This window comes from Lepidochelys olivacea, assembly GCF_965140295.1.
Source record: "Lepidochelys olivacea isolate rLepOli2 genome assembly, chromosome: 3".
NCBI classification, from domain to species: Eukaryota; Metazoa; Chordata; order Testudines; family Cheloniidae; genus Lepidochelys; species Lepidochelys olivacea.
Window position 1 is genome coordinate 131,972,907 of NC_140413.1, and position 19,082 is coordinate 131,991,988.

At 42.9% G+C, this 19,082-nt stretch overlaps 1 long non-coding RNA gene across 8 annotated transcripts in view; it reads left to right on the forward strand.

Moving 5' to 3' along the window:
• The window catches only part of LOC311518064, a 129,347-nt gene that overhangs the window by 65,404 nt on the left and 44,861 nt on the right, over positions 1 to 19,082 (forward strand). For 2 of the 8 annotated variants that reach the window (XR_014710881.1, XR_014710882.1), the window contains 2 exons: positions 2,065 to 2,159; positions 3,475 to 4,199. The exons of the other annotated variants lie outside the window; for them this stretch is intronic. This is a non-coding gene — a long non-coding RNA (uncharacterized lncRNA). Of the gene's footprint in view, positions 1 to 2,064; positions 2,160 to 3,474; positions 4,200 to 19,082 lie in introns of those variants that run through there. 8 annotated transcript variants of the gene reach the window in all.

A 19,082-nucleotide genomic window follows, 5' to 3' on the forward strand; every position in this document is an offset into this window, starting at 1 on the left:
TATGGGACTAAATTCTGCTGCAACAACCCCTAAGTTCAACAGCAATGTTAATTTATTCTATTGCCACAAAATATCCCCTTATATTCCCCGCACCCCATAAACTCACAAGATTCATAAGCAAATTTTTGAAAAGAAAAAAAGTCACACATCAGAAATTCAACAACATTATATTTAATATTAACTTCAGTACCCTCTGTTAAAGATGGGAATAATGAGTGAGAGGCAGAACTGGTCTATATTTATTCCTGTTCTCTGCCTTCTTCAGCATGTGTTATGAACATTTAGTTACTGCTGGCTAAATTATCTGTGTCCCTCTTTATCTGATTCACTAGTCAAATACTGTACATCAGAGAGAGACAAAGATAAAGCCACCCTTTTGATCTACTTCTGATACTAGTTCGTAACTTTGTGACTCAGGCTTATCTCTACTCTATATACACTGTAGGTCAGGAGTAACTCCACTGAAATCAGTGGTTTTACACTGGTGCAAATCTGGTGTGAGGCCAGAATCAGGCTCAGTGTATGTGTGTGTTCTATCTAATATTGGAAACAATTATTCACTGCATAAATTATTTAATGAACTTTGTCTTTATTCGTCTAATAAATTATTCAACAAATAGTATTTGAATAGCTTTAGAGCTGGTACAATACTGCAGATGGTTATTTGTTCAAATAACATATTCAATGAATAACATCACTGAATCAAATAAATAATGTATTTGACAATTAGGAGTCATCCCAAGCTAGTTCTAATTGATCCAGTTAGAAAATGCAAAGGTGACTCATAAGCTATTGATCTATTCTGCTTTCGTTTGTTCTCTTGGGTTACATCTAGACTACAGCACTATATCAACCGAGCTCAACTCGACTTACTTAGTTTGATGCAAGCTAATGCAAAGCAGCACCTCGATACACTGAACTCACACACACATGTTGCGCTGGATTGCTCTTACCCCCTACCTCCACACTAGTACTGGACTAGTTAGCTGCAATGACTTCTGGGCATGCAGTCCATGGTTCCCAGCACTGCTCCAAACTGCACACTGTGGAGGGCTGTAAGAGTGAGTCAGTGGAATAGACATTAAGCCTGATTCTTCACTTCCTTTCCCCTGGTGCAGTTATTTATGCCTGTTCAAAGTAGATGTAAAATAATACCCACCCAGAATGGGAGCATTTTCCATTCACTTTGAACTCACTCTGCGCAGGTGTGAATGACAATCCAAGGTGCAAGGCAGCAGAGAATCTAGCCCATTTTCCTTTATTAAAATACAAGGAAGGGAAAATGAGAAATCAAGTTGCCTCACCAGCAGGTATGCAGATAATTTATTGTAGAAGTGTGAGGAACCTTATTTCCTCCAGGAATTGGTTTAAGGAACAGGAATAAACGAAACTCATATTTTGTGATCATAGATATTTTATGACTGAAATTAGGGAGACATGGTTATATCTCTGTTACTATTACAAACCTGATTGTTTTTTCCTTTCAACTCCTCTAATTCTTTCTTCATATGAAAAACCCTCCTTCCCATCTAACATTTTTCAGGAGCAGACTCTCATCAGAGAAGATTTTTTCCTTGGAAATTTTTGAGATAAATCAGAGATCGGGTACTTTGACAAAACAACGTGTAGTTTGCTGTTTGAAAAGACTCTCCCTTTTGAAAAGCTGTATCTCAAAAGTGTCTTGGTCAAAAAATTTCATGGTTGTTTTCTTTAACGATAACCTGGGCTATATATTTTTAAACTCGATTTTTATTGTAGTTTAACCACACTGTCACCTGCGTAATAAAAAACTGTCTAAAAATCAATACCTGCTATGCCACACATTCACTTTGAATAGCCTCTTACTCCTCAGATAGTTCCATTGATCTGGGACCACTTGCAAACTACATACTCATTAGCAAGGGTATTGGAATATGGCCTATGTTGTATAAACAACTGGACGTTTATCTATTGTGGCACAAAATAAAAGACCAAATACTACAAGTACTTACGCATGTGAGCAACTTTAAATGAACTAATGAATGAGTGACTTTACTCATGTGAGTATTTCTGTTGATTTCAAAGAGATTACGCATGTGAGGAAGAATTACTCATCAGGATTTGCAGGATTGGGTCCTCTGTATCTTTAATTTTCTATAAAAAATGGACTTTAGCAACAGGTAAGTGCACAACAAAAAGCCCAAACAAAGGAAGTCACACGGACATGATTTCATGACTTCTTCCCCAGTGAATATGGTTTTCTAGTTTTCTTCATCAGTGGCCGGGGGTGGGGGGGAGAGAGAGAAGCAAATTTTAACAACCCTATTGAAAATGAATATATTCTGCTGGAACTGGTCCTGCCACCCTAACACTTGACACAATCCAAAATTCGTTGAAGTCATGGGAATCTTTCCATCAGTGTCAATGGGCTTTGGATCAGGCTCACTGAGTATTACTGGAGGAAGTGTAAATACAATAATTATTGGCGGGAATAATATTGAAGGGGTATCATTGGAATAATAATGTGGGAGAAGAAGGTGTGTCAATGTGTATGAGCTGATGTGGAAAGCAGCATGTAGAGCTGGTCAGAAACTTTCTGGCAGGGCTGGCCTTACAGGTGGGCGACCGCCCAGGGTGCTGTGGTCAGGAGGGTGCCCTCTGAGTGCCGCAAACTGTCGGGACTGCGCTGCCAGACCAGGGGTGAGTGAGGGCGAGCCCAGGGCTGGAGCCCCTGGCCAGCAGGGCGGGCAGGGGGAGGCGATGCCTCCCAGAGCTGCCAACCTGGTGGGGAGGATCAGGCAGCAGGGCTCACCCCTGCGGAACCAGTGGGCCAGCCCCTGGGTCTCCTTTCCTGGGGGAATGGGTAGTGTCTGCACACCTGCTCTCCTACTGTTAGATGGTCAGGGGCTGTATGGCCGGAGGAGCCCCCAGACTCAGAAACTCCTCCCAGTGCAGCCCAGCCAGGCTCCGGGGCCAGGAGCTGGTCCTTGCGCCCTGCGCCCCACACCGCTATTCTCAAACCCAAAGAAAGGGCACCAAAATACAAGTTCACCCAGGGTGCCATTTCCCCTAAGGCCGGCCCTGCTTTTTGGCAGAACATTGTTCCATCAGGAAACGCCAATTCGTTGAAAGCAAAATATTTTGCGGAAACGTGTTGCCATGGATGCAAATTCTTGTCGAAACAAAAACAGGGAAAAAAAAGAGTTTCTGACTTTTGGGTTATTTTATATAATTATAAAAAATAATATATTATGTAAAAGAAGTCAAAATTGGAAAGGGCATCCCAAAACAATTTTTTTGGGAGGAGGGGGGAGAAGGAGATTTTAGTTCACATGAAATTTTGGAAGATTTTGTTTTCGTTCTGCAAAACTACCCCTGAAACAAAAAATCAGATTCGTGCACAGCACTAGTAACATCTTAAATTTTGCTTCATCTGCTTGATTTTAAAAAAAGAGATTTATTACCATTTACATTTTATTTTGTTTACATTTTGAGCTGGAGATGTTGCAACGTACTCAGAGCCGTGGAGAGCACACCAGCCGCACTACAGACTACACTGAAAGACCTTCTGACGGATATAAACAAATGGGAAACCTGAGTTTACTTCCCAGTACGCGGTTCCTAAAGCCAATGCACAGTAGAAAACAAGGTCAGATTTGTGACCTTGCTAAGGGCCAATTTGAGGGACTCAGGAGATTATAAACCCAGCTGGGAGAAGTTAAGGGGGAGTTTGAACAAACCAGGATCTAAGAGCGAGCAGGGCCAAAACCAAAAACTTGGAATGAATGGAGCAGAAAGTAATTGAGGCAGGAGACAGAGACTCACTGCTACAGAGAGAAACAAATGCTAAAGTGGCTGATTACACAACTCATAGGAAAATTGGAAGATGCTGGGAACAGAAGCCAGCAGCAGCATCTCAGATCACTGGAGCCCCGCAGGAGGAGAGGAAAATGAGATGATATTTATACATTTGTGTAGACTTTGTTTAAAGCTGTGCTGCAGAGAGCACTGGAACTAGCCGTCTTTGAATAGGAGATGCTGGATCTGAGATTAAAACATTTCAGTCCAGCCTTAAGCTGGCTTCCATTCTTGTGGGTGCAAATAATCATGGGCACAAATAGCCCTGGGGAGGGTTAAATTTCACCAATAAATGACTCATCTCTTTTCAAATCTGACTAAGCTATTTCCTTACTATAGCTAGAGCTGGACACAATTGGAAAAATGGTATTGATAACATTTTGGGTAAAACCATAGATAAAAATGTGGAAAAATTGTGAAAAAACAAATTAAAAAAAAATCAACAGTTTGCCAGTTTTCCACGAAGTACTGTTTTCCAGTGAGCTTTCTGTCTGAAAAATTTCAATCACCTCAAATTATAACATTCCTTTCATTCACTAAGCAGTTCTGCTCTGAGGAATTACTGAGTAAAAATGGCTCTGTCTTAATGAACATATTTGCTCACGGGGCAAATTTTGATCTCAGTTACACTAGTGTAAATCCAGAGTAACTCAGCAGTATTCCAGATTTACACTGGCCATGCACAGACTTTAGAGGTGATGTCATGTGTGTGGAGAGCATAAAGTTGCATGTTGGTAGGGTGACCAGACAGCAAGTGTGAAAAATCGCAAAGGGGAGTGGGGGGTAGTAGGAGCCTATATAAGACAAAGCCCCAAATATTGAGACTGTCCCTATAAAATTGGGACAGCTGGTCACCCTACATGTTGGTGGGTGGGAGTCTAAAGCTGAAGGAGTCCAAGCATTCCATCAATTGTATATGAGCAGCTTTAATTGATTTCATATATACAACAGCATACAACTGACAGGATAATCAGGCCCAAAGAGCCTAAGCTGTTGTTTTATTTACATAGGGAAGGAACCAGAAGAAGGTTTAAGACTCACCTTTGAATTTGGTCCTATGGGCATTATTTTGATCTTACTTACATTCGTTTTAAAGTGATGTAATTTCAACAGAACAGATTTTACTGGAGCGACAGCCGTTTACATCAGGTGAGGATCTAGCCCATTTTCATTATGTAAATAAAGACATAGCAGCCCGATTAAACTCTGATTTTGATCTAAAGTCCTTGCAGTTATTTTAGATTTACACTACTATAAGTGAAATGAAACCCGGTCTCATGGCTAATAATTAGAACATTTATCAATTTATACTCCATTTACCACTCCTGTAACTAAGCCTGTCCAACTACATTTAAAGCAAGCTATAATGCTTGCATCAGCGCAACAGAAGACTCCATAAAATCAATCCACATTAAAGTTCCCTTTCCTGATGGTGACTAATTCAATGAATTAATCAAAAGCCTGATTAAACAAAATTACACTGAAATGAAATTATCTCAGTCAGTGGGAATGCAGAAACGCCATTTTTAAAAATAACGTCTCTTGCAATTGTATGACAGTGTGGATTTTGTCTGTGTGTGTGTGTGCATGGAATATTTTTTCTTTCTCTTTCATAAAAAAATTGACTACTTAATTACTAATTCCATATTATTAGCAATAATTAATCATACATTTGGCCTTAGGGTTTATATATCCCACGATAAGATTTCTACCAAGTTTATTAGCTGAATAGACAAGCATCCAATTGTCTTGGCCTCTGCACCACACTGGCCATGACAGCTGAGCATGAATATTTTGAAACCATAACCGTGAAAGGTGAGCCTGAACCAAAACTCTGGATCTGAACATCTCTGAGGTTTGGGAAGTTTGAACATGGATCTCAACTTTGTGGCTTCAGCACAACTCTAGTAGACATGCCCTCCTATGTGAGATCTGTAAGGCCGTTATTCACCCAGCTGCCACAGCAACTAATAGCAGTGTTGACGTTGTGGCAGCTTGGGCTAGCTGCCTGTGTCGAAGCCTGCCTGAACCCCTGGGTCTGAGCTCAGGTGGCTAGCCCGAGCTGCTACCAGTGTCACAGAGTCCACACTGTTGTTTTTAGCATGCTAGCTTGAGGTGAGCTAGCTCAAGTCTGTCTACTCGTGCTGGGAATCATACCTCCCAGCTGCAGGGTAGACATGTCCTAGCATGGGCCAGATTGCTCTGACGTTTGCAGAGGGAACAGCAGTCAAGACGAAAGCATCCAGGGGGCTGGATTTGGCACAAGAGCTAAATGGTTGCCTTCGAGCGTGTGTGTGTGTAGCCAGTGGAGCATCTCCCGGTGCAGGGGAACTCACTTGTGGTGGAGGTTCCTGTGCAGCCCCCACCCTCACAGTGGGAGGGAAGGAGAGGATGTTTGGGGTGTACCACAGGCCGTGCCTGGACAAGGGAGGGAATGTGGCAGAAAGAAGATCTGCTACATCTGACCCTCCCAGGGTGTAAGGTCCCTGAGGCGTTCTGAGGGTCAAAATTGGGCTTAAGTGGGACGTACGTGATTCATAGGCTAGTGCTGACTGGCTGCAGAGGATCCATTTCACCCCTGGAGCAGAGCTGTAAGTAAGAAGGTGCTATCTTTCCATAGTCTCTTTGCAGAGTAGACCCACACTTTGCAGGGCAGGCTATGCCCGGTGCAGTGACAGGAACTTAGTAATTAACTACTGGTCCTCATTTCCCTTCCTCTTTTCTCCCCTCTTCCTGCTCAGCAGTCCCCAGGCACAATTCCAGTCTAGCGTTCAGGGCTGGCTAGCATGCTGCCAACCAAACCACAGATCTGGCATGTTCTGCCAGCTCTGGAGTATGGTCAGACCCCAGCTTGTTAGCATCCATGTTGCCTGCCATCTGGGGGCTTGGCTGGACTCCTCTCTTAGAGTAGGTTACATGCTGCTCCCTGAGGAGGAGAGAGTAGATACCATGGAGTAATAAGTTAACCCTGAAACAATCCCTTGTTTGTTCAGCTAGAACTGTGCTTTATTTACAATAGCTCCTGTACCGATTTCACCACCTATTCGTCAGCATTGCTGGCTGTTTCAGTGAAGGTCCAGTCTCCCCATTGTCCAGTGCCTGTCCGTGTGGAAGGAATACTTCAGCCGGGAGATGCACCATGCCGTTCATTACTGTGAACCACTCTTGCTGATAAATATATTAGGGATCCACACATGTCATCTCTACAGGCTATGTAGCAAGCAGTTGACCCCAGCCCTGTAGAAGGCAGATACCTTTAACCCTCCTGGACAATGGCCCTGTGAGAGAAAATGGAGAGTCTGATGTGTTTGTACAGTGTGTTGGGTAAAGGATAAAGACTGTGTTGAAATAAAGCTGTCAAGTTACTGAAAACAAATTGTACTGCTCCTTTCCCTCCCTGCTGTTACTATGGTTTCTTTGCTTTCAGCCAGGGAGGGAGGGACATTTCCCACTGTTCACAGTTTTACAAGTTTTTCAACAATGTCTCCATTATGGCAGATACACAAACACAGAGCCCACTGCTGCTCCCCTTGAAGTCAGCAGCAAAACTCTCCATTGACTTCAATGGGAGCAGGAGCAGGCTCCTGTTTTCCCACACATTGGTTGGACAAAGCACCTAGGTGCTCGCACTTGTATCAATCTAATTCATCTTTCATCTCAGGTTTGTACACAGCACCTATCCCTGGGGTGTCAGCTGCTTTCCCATTTTGTCACCCTGCTGTTATATGGGAAAACAATATCTCATGCCTTGGAGATACAGAAACATGCTTGAAAGCCATGGCTCATGTATCTCACACATGTGTCTTTAACAGGATCATTGGCTTGTGTGAGTACATCCCATCCGCATCAGTAATGGAAGCAGAAACTATTCCGGGGGCAGAGTAGTTAGAAATTAGAGAGAACAGCCATTTTGCTAAATTTAGAATCCACAAGTTCTAGATCTAGAACAAGAGTTGACATTTTGGAAGGCGGAGTTCTGTTAGGTTCTGTCAAAATAGGATTTTTTGAGTGCCAGCATGAAATTAATAATAAAGAATAATCATTAATAATTTGTTATTAGTACCCATTGTAGCCCCAGAAGCAGAGTAAGAATTACTTTTAATCCAGACTATCTAGTCAAGATTCTGCTCCCTATTTCTGTTCCAGAAGACGCCATTAACATCTAACGACCCATCCTGGTTTAGTGGTCAAGTGAAGTCATCAAATAGAAATAAAAAATCAATATTTAACAAATAAAAAAGGAGAAATAGACAACAATAAAAATAAATGAGAAGTTATGAAATACAGAAAACTGATAAGGAAAACTAAAGACATCAGGGAAAAATCCATAGCAAAATGGCTAAGGAATTAAGAAAGAGTTTTTTAAGTATATTAGGGACAAAAGAAATCATAGCAGTAGTATAGCCTCATCATTGGAGGGAGATGGTAAAATTGTTAATGATGATGCAGAAAAGGCAGAAGTGTTCAATAAATATTTCTTTTCTGTATCTGAAAGAAGCAGGATGATATACTCATAGCACGACAGGATGATGAAGTATTTGCCAGCTCTTTATCCCTAGTAGAAAATATCTACTAGAGATAAACACTTAAATCATCAGGCCCAGATAACTTGCACCCCAGAGTTCAAAAGAGCTGCCTGAGGAGATCTCTGGCCTGCTGATGTTAATTTTTAATAAATCTTGGAATACCAGGGAAATTTCAGAAGACTGAAAGAGTGCTAATGTTATGCTAATATTCAAAAGGACAAATAACTATAGACTGGTTAGTCTGACACCAGCCAAGGCAAAATAATGGAAAAGCTGATAGGGAATTCAACTGATAAAGAATTAAAGGATAGGAATATAATTAATGCCAGTCAACATGCTTTTATAGAAAACAGGTCTTGTCAAACAAACCTGATTTAATTCTTTGATGTGATTATGTTTGTTTGCTAAATCAGTGGCTCTCAACCTTTCCAGACTATTGTACCCCTTTCAAGAGTCTGATTTGTCTTGTGTACCCCCAAGTTTCACCTCACTTAAAAACTTACAAAATCAGGCATACAAATACAAAAGTGTCACAGCACGCTATTGCTAAAAAATTGCTGACTTTCTGATTTTTACCATATAATTATAAAATAAATCAATTGGAATATAAATATTGCACTTACATTTCAATGTATAGTATACAGAGCAGTATAAACAAATCATTGTCTGTGAAATGTTAGTTTGTACTGACTTGGCTAGTGCTTTTTATGTAGCCTGTTGTAAAACTACGCAAATGTCTAGGTGAGCTGAGTACCCCCTTGAAGACCTCTGTGAACCCCCAGGGGTACACGTACCCTTGGTTGAGAACCACTGTGCTAAGGTAACTGCATAGATGTAATAGCCTTTTGTAAGATGTTTGACTTAATACTTCATGATATTCTAGTTAAACAATTAACACTCTACAATATCTATAAAGCTCATGTTAAATGGCTTAAGAGCTGGCTGACTCTCTGATCTCAAAATGTAGTTGTCAATGGGAACTCATCATCAAATGCGGGAGGGAGGCGGTTTCTGGTGGGGTTCCACAGTGAGAGACACTAGGCCTGATGCTATTCAACATGTTCATCAATGATCTGGTAGTAAATATAAAATCACTGCTGATAAAATCTTTGCAGATGACACGAAGGTTGGTGGAGTGGTAAATAATGGTGCAGACAGGGCAGTCATACAGAGAGATCTGGATACTTGGTAACCTGGGCCCATTCAAACACCATGTGTTTTTAACACAGGCAAATGCAGTGTTATACATCTAGGAGCAAGGAAATCAGGCCATACCAAGAGAATGGGGGATTGTATCCTGGAAAGCGGTGACTCTAAAAAGGATCTATGGGTCATAGTGGAGCTCTCAATGTGATGCTGCAACAAAAAGGGCGAATGTGATCCTTGCATGTATAAATAAGGGAGCAGTGAGCAGCAGTAGGGGGGTGACTTCATCTCTATATATGGCATTGGTGAGACCAATACTGGAACACTGCATCTAGTTTAGGTGTCCACATTGTAAAAAGGAAGTTGAAAAATTAGAGAGGGGGCAGAAAAGAGACAAAGAAAATGTTTTTGAGAGCTGGAGAAAAATGTCATACAGTGAGAGACAAAGTCAAGAGCTCAATGTGTTAGCTTATGAAAAAGAAAGGTGAGAGGTGACTTGATTGCAGTGAGTAAGTACCTTCCTGGGGAGAAAGTACTGGGGTAGTAAAGGGCTCTTTAATCTAACAGAGAAAGGCCTAACACGAACCTACGGCTAGAAGCTGAAGCCAAACAAATTTAAATGAGAAATTAGGCACAAATTGTTAACAGTGAGGGTGATTAGCCATGGAATCACAACTAGTGTAACGGAAGGTTGAATCTGGTCCTAAATCGTTTGCATAGCCCCAGCTTCCACTTAGTTGGAAATACATTTTTAAAAATTAACCTTTCCTTGAAAATGGTGCTTTAAATGAAGGGGGAAATGGCATAAAACCCCATAACCCGTTAAAGTCAGTTGGCCCTTTCCTCAGTCTCTCTCTGTCTCTCATCTGTCTAGGTGTTTAGAATATGTCATTAGTGTTGTATCAAATTCTCCCAGCCCTAAAAGAAATATGGAAAGAAAACAGTAATTATTCTGGGTTGTGCACTGCAAAAACCTCTCCTTATCTCAGGGTACAATGAAAGATCCACCTTCGCAGACAGCCTCCCCATCACAAAGCCCAATCGGGCATGTCTCCTGGGTACAGAAAAGGAGGAGGAAAGGAGAGGAGAGGAAGCAGAAGAAAGAGGAATCACACCCACACACAGCAATTAAATCAAACAACACAGAGCTAATAACACCGCATTCCAGGAGAGAAGGAGCTTCTGCAATCCTTCCTTCTTTGATGATTGCCTTAGTCCATCTGCTAAAAGGAGCAGAAGGTTTAGCTTGTTGTCTGAGCCATTTCTTATGTTGGACTGAGAGGAGGCTGAAAGTCCATTGCGAAATATAGCAGAATCCTAATGTGCCAGATTCTGATCCCCTTACTCCTGTGCATGGCTGCAATGAACAATCCTACTGATTTCAATGGGGCTACACAAAGAATACGGTTAGACTAAATGTGAGTGAGGATGTCAGAACCCAGTCCTAAATTTGTATTCATTGCTCAGATCTCCCTGTGATTTGGCACATTTTAAATGCTTACCTAGATCATAGGATGTTGCCAGGGGCAAAATCTGAAATGGAGGCCCCCTCTTTCTAAAAAATTACCATGGGGTATGTGATGTGGGGGCAGGGTAGGGAATGGAGAGCAAGCCCACCCAGCACTCATTCCGCAGCAGCAGCTCCTGTCCCGCAGGGCTGCGTGCAAGTCCCTGCTCCAGCCCATTGGCTCTCAGCAGTGTCATGTGACCAAAACCGGATGACGAAAGGGCAGCTGGGCCAATCCTGAGCAGCCCTGTGACCCTGTGCATCAGGTCACGATACCGCTGACTTAAATTTGGTCCAGTTGTCCTCCTCCCACCCCCCTCCATCATGACCCTTCTCATTCATCACACATCCCCAGCCCACCTACTTTAAATGGTGCTCTGCAAGAATTGTTCCTTGGATCAAGTGAGGTGTTCAGGGCAAACTGCCCCCTTTTGTCCCGCTCCCGGGCAAACCTGGAGGGAGGCTGTCAAAGTACAGTAGCCGTCACCAAGAGGTTTGTGAAGCAACAGTGGCAGTATATATGTTCATAGGTCAAGCAGCCCTGACATATCCTTAGCATGTTAAACATAGCCTGAGAGAGAGATTGACAAGTGAAAAATATTTGAGTAGGGTCAGGGACAATTAATCCCTTCAAGTGACAGTAAGTGCAGGAGCTGGAATGTCAAAGGAATTGGGAAGCAATTCAAACTCTGATTTGATGGGCAAAGGGCAAACAATCCATTCCTTTGTAGTCTTGACCTGATTCTTGCTTCCACTTCAATTAAGGTCGCAGAAGCTTTTTTTTCTGTTTGTTTTTTTTTGTTTAATTTGCTTATGCATGTATGAAACATCCATCTTGCTGAAATTTTCCACACTTGCTGTCTGGCTGAAAGTGAACTTTTCCCCCACCCCTCAAGTTTAAGCAAAAAGGGTTCTTTTTTTTTTTTTTTTGAGTAAACAGTGTGTGTAAAAAATATTATTGTTGACCACGTTGTGCTAGGTGCTGTGTAAACGTGCATCCCGATTATAGAAACAAGCTTGTAACATTTTCTGGCCAACTTTACAGTCCAAATGCCTGGAGATAGAAAGTTGAAATTTAGCAGTGAAAAAGCATTTTAAAGGCTATTTTTCCCACTCCCTTATTCCTCCTGATTTGCACTTCTTGTGCAGTGAAGGTGTGCAGGGGTTAGGGAGGGCTGCTGTGCAGCTTTTAAGGTGTGCAAAGGGCTCCATCCATGATCATGTAATTGAAGAGTGGGCCCATTTCAGCACTGTCTCACTCCAGTTTCCATAGTTTCTAAAGCCAGAAGGGACCAGTATGATCATCTAGTTTCACTTCCTGCGTGTCACAAGTTACTTTCACCCAGTAATTCCTGCACTGAGCCCAAAAATTGTAGTTGTGTACTTCATATCTTCTGGAAGGACATTCGTTTTTGATTTAAAAGACTCAAAGGATGGAGAATTTACCCCACCCCTTGATAATCCGTACCATTGCTTAATTACCCTTAGAGTTAAAATCAGTCTTCTTTCCAGTTTGAACTTTGCTGACTTCAGCCCCCAGCCAGTACATTTTGTTATGCACTTGTTAGCTAGATTAAAGCTCTCCATCGAAATCCATGGAATGACACTGGTGTAAAACTGGAGTAATGCAGCAGTTAGTCAGGCCCTGTAGTTCAAGCAAAGGATGTGTGTGTCATATTAACTGTGTCATTTCCTGACATCTGAGCGCTCAACTGTGTAACCTCAATGTTCCTTTTTTCAGAGTAGCAGCCGTGTTAGTCTGTATTCGCAAAAAGAAAAGGAGTACTTGTGGCATTTTAGAGACTAACCAATTTATTTGAGCATAAGCTTTCGTGAGCTACAGCTCACTTCATCGGATGCTGTAGCTCACGAAAGCTTATGCTCAAATAAATTGGTTAGTCTCTAAGGTGCCACAAGTACTCAATGTTCCTGTAACGTAATATTTTGGATGGAACCTGTATTACAGCAATGCTATAGTTAAAGGTAGAATGACACTTCCATTTTATAACATTTTAGTCTCTGTTGAAGAGCTTGACATAATTGGGAATGACTGCAAATCTGTCATTATAATTAGAATTTGGTCTTTAGCTCTAGGCCTTTCCCCTTCAGGGGGGGTTGATTGGAAGCCAGGGAGGCCTTACATCTCAGCGAGTTATTTCCTGGAGACTCTTTCATCCCTGCTGCTAGGTGTGCACTGAATAACTCTGCAGGTTAAGAGTGATGCTGTACAGGCTCTGCAAAGTCGGAGCAAATAAGTGATTTGCACTGAGTTGAAGTCATGGCAAAGAGGGACCAAAACAACATTTCCATTGGAAACTGAAAGGCTGTGATTTTCCCTCCCAATGTGACATCAGTGTCTGCTATGGAAGAATATCATGGTGTGGCCATTCTGCTTTGAAAAGGGATGGAGACAGAAGAAAGAACTCCGGGTAGTTAAAGGATTTCCTAAAGGATCATGTAATAGGGACAAAAGATGAGAAGCAGAGGGAAGGGAGCAGAGCAGAAGGTATTAGAAAAACACAGGATTACAGTATCTTTGGAAACAACCCTTTCCCATGCAAAAAGCACCCCCTTTATTGAGACCCCTTGTTTTAGCTTTCCAAGCTTCTTAGAAACCTTGGGCCACAGTTTCAGGTGGTGTAAATTAACACAGCTCCGTTGACTATATTGGAGCTATGCTGATTATTTCCAGCTGTGGGTCTAGCCCTTATTAGATTTTATTTACAAAGATGGGTGTAAATTTACAGTGCTAGCATATCCATGGACATAAACAGAAGAGTAATCATGAAGTTAGCGGATTAATGGCACAAGCTGCATTTTCTACATGTGCACACTCGAATTGTACAGTTATACCCACCTCTGGACTTCGCAAGTGGAAACACCCAAGTGTACACTTTAACCAAGCTAATACCTGAATGTGCAGCTGTTAGAACATGCACCTGCAAAAGCCATTTGTCCCCGTGAGTTTTGTATGTACAAATTCTATCATGTGTGTCCAAGTGTCAGACTCCTGAAGTGTATGCTTGCGTGTTTGCCGCACAGGCTCATGTACGTGCACACAAAGTTTTGTACACACACATGTTGGTCAGAGACTGAAAAACTACCTGGAAAGATCTACAGTTCTTTAAACCCCTTACACATGAGATCAATCCCATTGGAGGTAGACAGCAGCTGGGAAGGCCAAATTAATACCACATAATGTCTCATTATATCCCCACCTTTCTCTTCCCTCCTCTTGTTTCTACTTCATATTAAAGAACAGTGACTGCGCTCTCTCCAGATACTTTGTCAATGTCCACCCCACACAGCTGCCCTCTCCTCCACGCTCCGCCCACACGTAGATATTCTAAGCTATTGACAGATAAAGTTAGAAAGCTTTCATGCTAGGCTTCTGGGTATGCAGGATACCAGAAATGTCAAAGGAGTAAGTGTATGTCATAATGGTAATCTGTAATCTGTAATCTGACAAGAGAAAAGCAAAAGGAATTCAGTGGCTAGGAGGCTGCAACTCACCCGAGCAGGTGCCTCCTGAAAACTGGGATAGTTAGAGCTGCCTTTGTAGCTCTTGTGTTATCTGCATCGTAGCCCAGTTCTCTCACTTAGAGGTAAGACACAATGGGCCCAATTCTGATCTTACTTACACTGATGTAATTTAGGATTATCTCCGCTGATGTAAATCATTGACTGTAATGAGGCTATGCTGAGTTACACCACCTGAGGATCTAGCCTAATAGGCCAGATCCAGGCCCAACTCCGGCAGTGGTGCAAAGGGGCTGTAAAGTTGTCTTAAACAAGCAGCTGAGGCTTTCTGCCACCCCCTTGTGGCCACTCAGAATAAGGGGTATGTGCCAGGAACAGGCCAGAGGCAGGAGGAACACAGAAGCACACTCCCTTGAGCCCTGACTGCTGTAACTGCCCTTAGGGGGCTGTTCCCAGCCAGTGTGACTCAGAGCAGCGTTGAGGGACTGAATTAGCCCCCAGCTGCCCAGGCTAGTGAGCTAACAACTGCCCACTTTTTTGTGAGGGTAAGATCTGCAGGCAGAGGATCCCTTCTATGCACAAGTCATGGGCGAACAGTATGGGACTCATCAGGCTTGGTTCCTTTCTCCCTCATGCTGGTGCACATCAACAATAACTCCACTGGGTCAGCGACACTACAGCAGTTTAAGAGAGTGGAATCAGTCCCATTGACTTCAGTGGGAGTCACTGGCATTGTGTGGCAAGAAAATAGGGCCCACTGACTTGAGCTGCTTATTATGATTATTTATATCACAGAAGCAGCTAGAGGTCCCTTCGGAGATTGGGGCCTCATTGTGGTAGGTGCTGTACAAAAAGCTCTCAGGAACAGTCCCCTGGCCCAAAGAGCTCACAGTCTAAAGAGATAAGATAGACAACATGGAGGGAGGGAATAGTATTACCCTGGTTTACCGAGGGGGAACTGAGGCACAGAATGTTAAGTGGCGTCCCCAAGGTCATGGCAGCAGTCTGTGGCAGAGCTGGGAACCGACTCCCAGGCCACAAGACCATCAACCCTCTGAAGTGGAGTCACACCGCTGAGACTGAAAGCAGAATTTGTGCAGCAGCCTGTGGTTGCTGGGGAGCCGAGGAAGGGAAGCATTTGCCCAAGCAGTTTTACAATGGTTCACATTTCTGGGGGATAAATAAGAGCCTGTCTCTCTAGTTTAATTGGCTGTGATAGGTTTGCTTGCCTGGAACACCTCAACGGGAAAGAGGGATTTTTAGGATTTAAAAAGATGTCTAAAAAGACTGTTGAATAAGAGAAACCTGAGGGAGAAATTGAGGCTGGAAGGAAGGAGCTAATGTGAGCTTGGTATTGACAGTGGAACTGAATGTTTCTTCATCGCTAGACTAGAACAGTTTTAGCTTTGTAATCAGTAACGAGGCCAGGGCATTACTTTTAGTTAGCGCTGTAAGATGTACATGAAGGGCTAGGTGTGCTTTTAAGGTGCATCCCTGTGATCAGGAACCGGCGGAGGAATTCTGGCTGACTCAGTAAGAATTCCTTTTGGGATTCCTGGGGGAATCACACTGCAGTGGGAGCTCTGCTGCCCTTTAATGCCCTGTGCCATGCGAACTCCACTAGCTGAAGCACAGAGAGGTAAAAGCAGGGCCACAACCTCGACAGCCAGTGCTACTGTTGGAAACAGAGAGGAATGGCTGCACTCCCAGCCACATTATGGCCGGTCCCTGAATCGGGGCACCAGGAGGGGGAAGGTTACTGGGAAGAGTCAGCCATAATTTGGCTCAAAATCAAATAATCTGCTTTGCTTCAGTGAGGAAATAGTGTTTGATTTGCAACTGGAAGCGCTTTCAATGGCAGGACAGATTATATTATATCCTGAAAAGGACTGAAGTTCAAAATTACAGGAGAAACAAAAAGCTGGGGGTGTAGAAACCGATGAGCATGACAGAACCAGAGTAGGCATGTCTTCCTTAACACATGCACACCCTCATTGTTCCACTCCGGTGACTGCCCACTTTATTTATAAATAATCTGTAACTGTGAAATCCCCAGCCAAAAGAGAACAAGGCATTAAAGCTGATGATCTGATCACCAGCTTGAGACCCAGAAACTCCTGGGTCCTAGTTTTGGCTTTATCATTATCATCTCTACCTCGGTTTCCCATCTATAAATTGAGGATGATGAGACCATAAGTTCTGTGGGGCAGGGACTGTCATTTATTATATATTTTTACAACACCTAGCACAATGGGGCTCTAGGTCTTATTGCAATACCCATGTTTACATGATAAATGACAGCAAATGACTGCCTACCTCACAGGGATGTAGTGAGGATTAATGAGTTGATTTATGTAAACAGTGCTACTGAGTGATATTTTGCACCTAGTGTTTGCATATTTTGTAACTACTAGAGACCTGCCACTTCTTTAGAAAACCAAACAGTCAACCGACAATGTTAATGACTGACCATAGTAGTTTAGGGACCCTAATAGCTTTAGGGAATCAGTATGTGATGACAATGCGCTCATTAAAGGGATTAACTGTAATTAGGGCACTAACTTTATTAATTAAACTGCTAGGTGCATTTTATCAGTTCACTGCTTTTGAGTCAGAATTTCAAAAACCGTCAGCAGGGGTCTGGGGGGTAAGTCTACACTGCTGTCAGAGGAGTGGTTGCCACATGTGTGGACATATCTGCGCTAGCTTTAATCTAGGTACGGTGAGTACCAATAGCAGTGAAAACATCATGGACAGTGGCTACTTGATTACGTATCCAGGCTCCTGGTCGGGTGGGCAGGGCTAGCTTGTGCCACCGCTTGTTGGCCACAGCTTCACTGCTATTGTTACTTGAGCTCACTTTGATCAGGAACCTCAGGTATGTCTACACATGCTGCAGGCACACTTCCCAATTGCAGTGTAGACATACCCGAACTCTGCTCCCACTGCAATCAATGAGAGTTTTACCATCAACTTTAATGGGAGCAAAGTACTTTTGAAAATCCCATCTTAATCTGTATCTCCTTTTGGTCTTTGTGGCAGGGCAGGGGTAAAACGCTCTTTGAAGCCCTGCCAAAATGCTGGCTACAGACAGCTCTCTGGTCAAAAGGCCAGGTAGAGAGACATGGGTATGCAACAGGGAGCCCAGCTGTAAGCCCTAATGAGGGCTAGCTCAGAGCAACAAGCTGGCCCGAGTAGGAACAGCTGGGCTAAAGACTGGGAGGGCTATAAAAGCCCTGGGAAAACCTCAGAGAAGGTGTGCCAGGGGAGGAGACAGGAGGGCTGTTTCTCTTGTACCTTACCTACTAGAAGGAATGTCAAGGGCCAGAAGACCGTGGGAGGGGGTCTGTGGTATGATTGTTGTTGGGGGAATTGGGGCTGCCCAAGAACACTGTAAATAAAGACACAAAGCTGAAACTACTGAAGAAGGTGGTGGGACTCTTTATTAGACCAGCCTAAACACAGGGTGCAGGCACAAAAGTGGGAGTGCCGGCCTAGACCCTGTGACAGTCTTATAATGGGAGTTACAAGATCAAAGACTCACGCATCCTACTCCTTCAAGTTCTGCTCTTATCTGCTCCCACAAGCTAAGAACAGTCAGCTCTTTGGCTAGGAGATCTCCAACAAATACAAAGGTGGTGTAGAAAGTGAAGTTAGTGTTTCTGTAGGAGGAACTCTGCCCACTGGGCCAGTATGGAATCAAAGCATCAGCATGGCCTTGAAACACACTGCTTATGGAGATGCCCTCTTTCAAATATGGTGTATGACCAAGCTCTTTGACTAATTGTGGCTTTAAAGATCTCAGGGTATGTGTGTCCTGCCCTGATTCCAGTTTGAGTAATTACAGGCTGCCTGCCTAAGTTTCCTCTGCAATTTCAATTGGATACACTATTCTTCTTTACTTCTTGTCCTAATCTATTATGTAGTGCTGCTGTACACTGTTAAAGAGTAGCTGTATTTCATCTCAGAAATGGCTACATTTCATTAGTGACATTAAGCCATGTGCATATATATAACACTTTCTTCAAATCATTTCTTCCACATTTAAAAGGTCAAACAGATCACTTTTTTTATCAGTTAGGAGGGATAGCTGGAGGTTGAGTCACTGTTCGGAAGCTTGCAACGCAGGGTGTACTATAGATTAACTATTGTCTGCAGTGTGCCAGGAATTCTAGCCCTATAGACTTTATATAATGCAGCTTTTCCAGCACAGTTGATACTTAAGACAAATAATTATTATTACAGACAGGAGGGAATGATTTCTGCTCCCTGTGTGGAGAGAGAAGACTGGCATTAAAAATTCAGGGTGAAGTGGCAATGGTTTCTGAACTTCAAGTGTACACTCAAAATTACATCTGTCCTGATTTACAGCCCTTGCAATGCCACTGAATTCACTAGGTTTAAATCAGGGTCAAATTTGGCCTGACTGTCCTCCCGTGAAGGCTTGCTTGAAAAGTAGTGCCGGTCCTTCTTTTCACACACACTCTCTCTCTCTCTCTCATAATATAGGAACTTGATGAAATTAACAGCTGGTAACTGGAGAATCTCAAAAAGGAAATACTGTTTCACACACCATGTCGTCATTG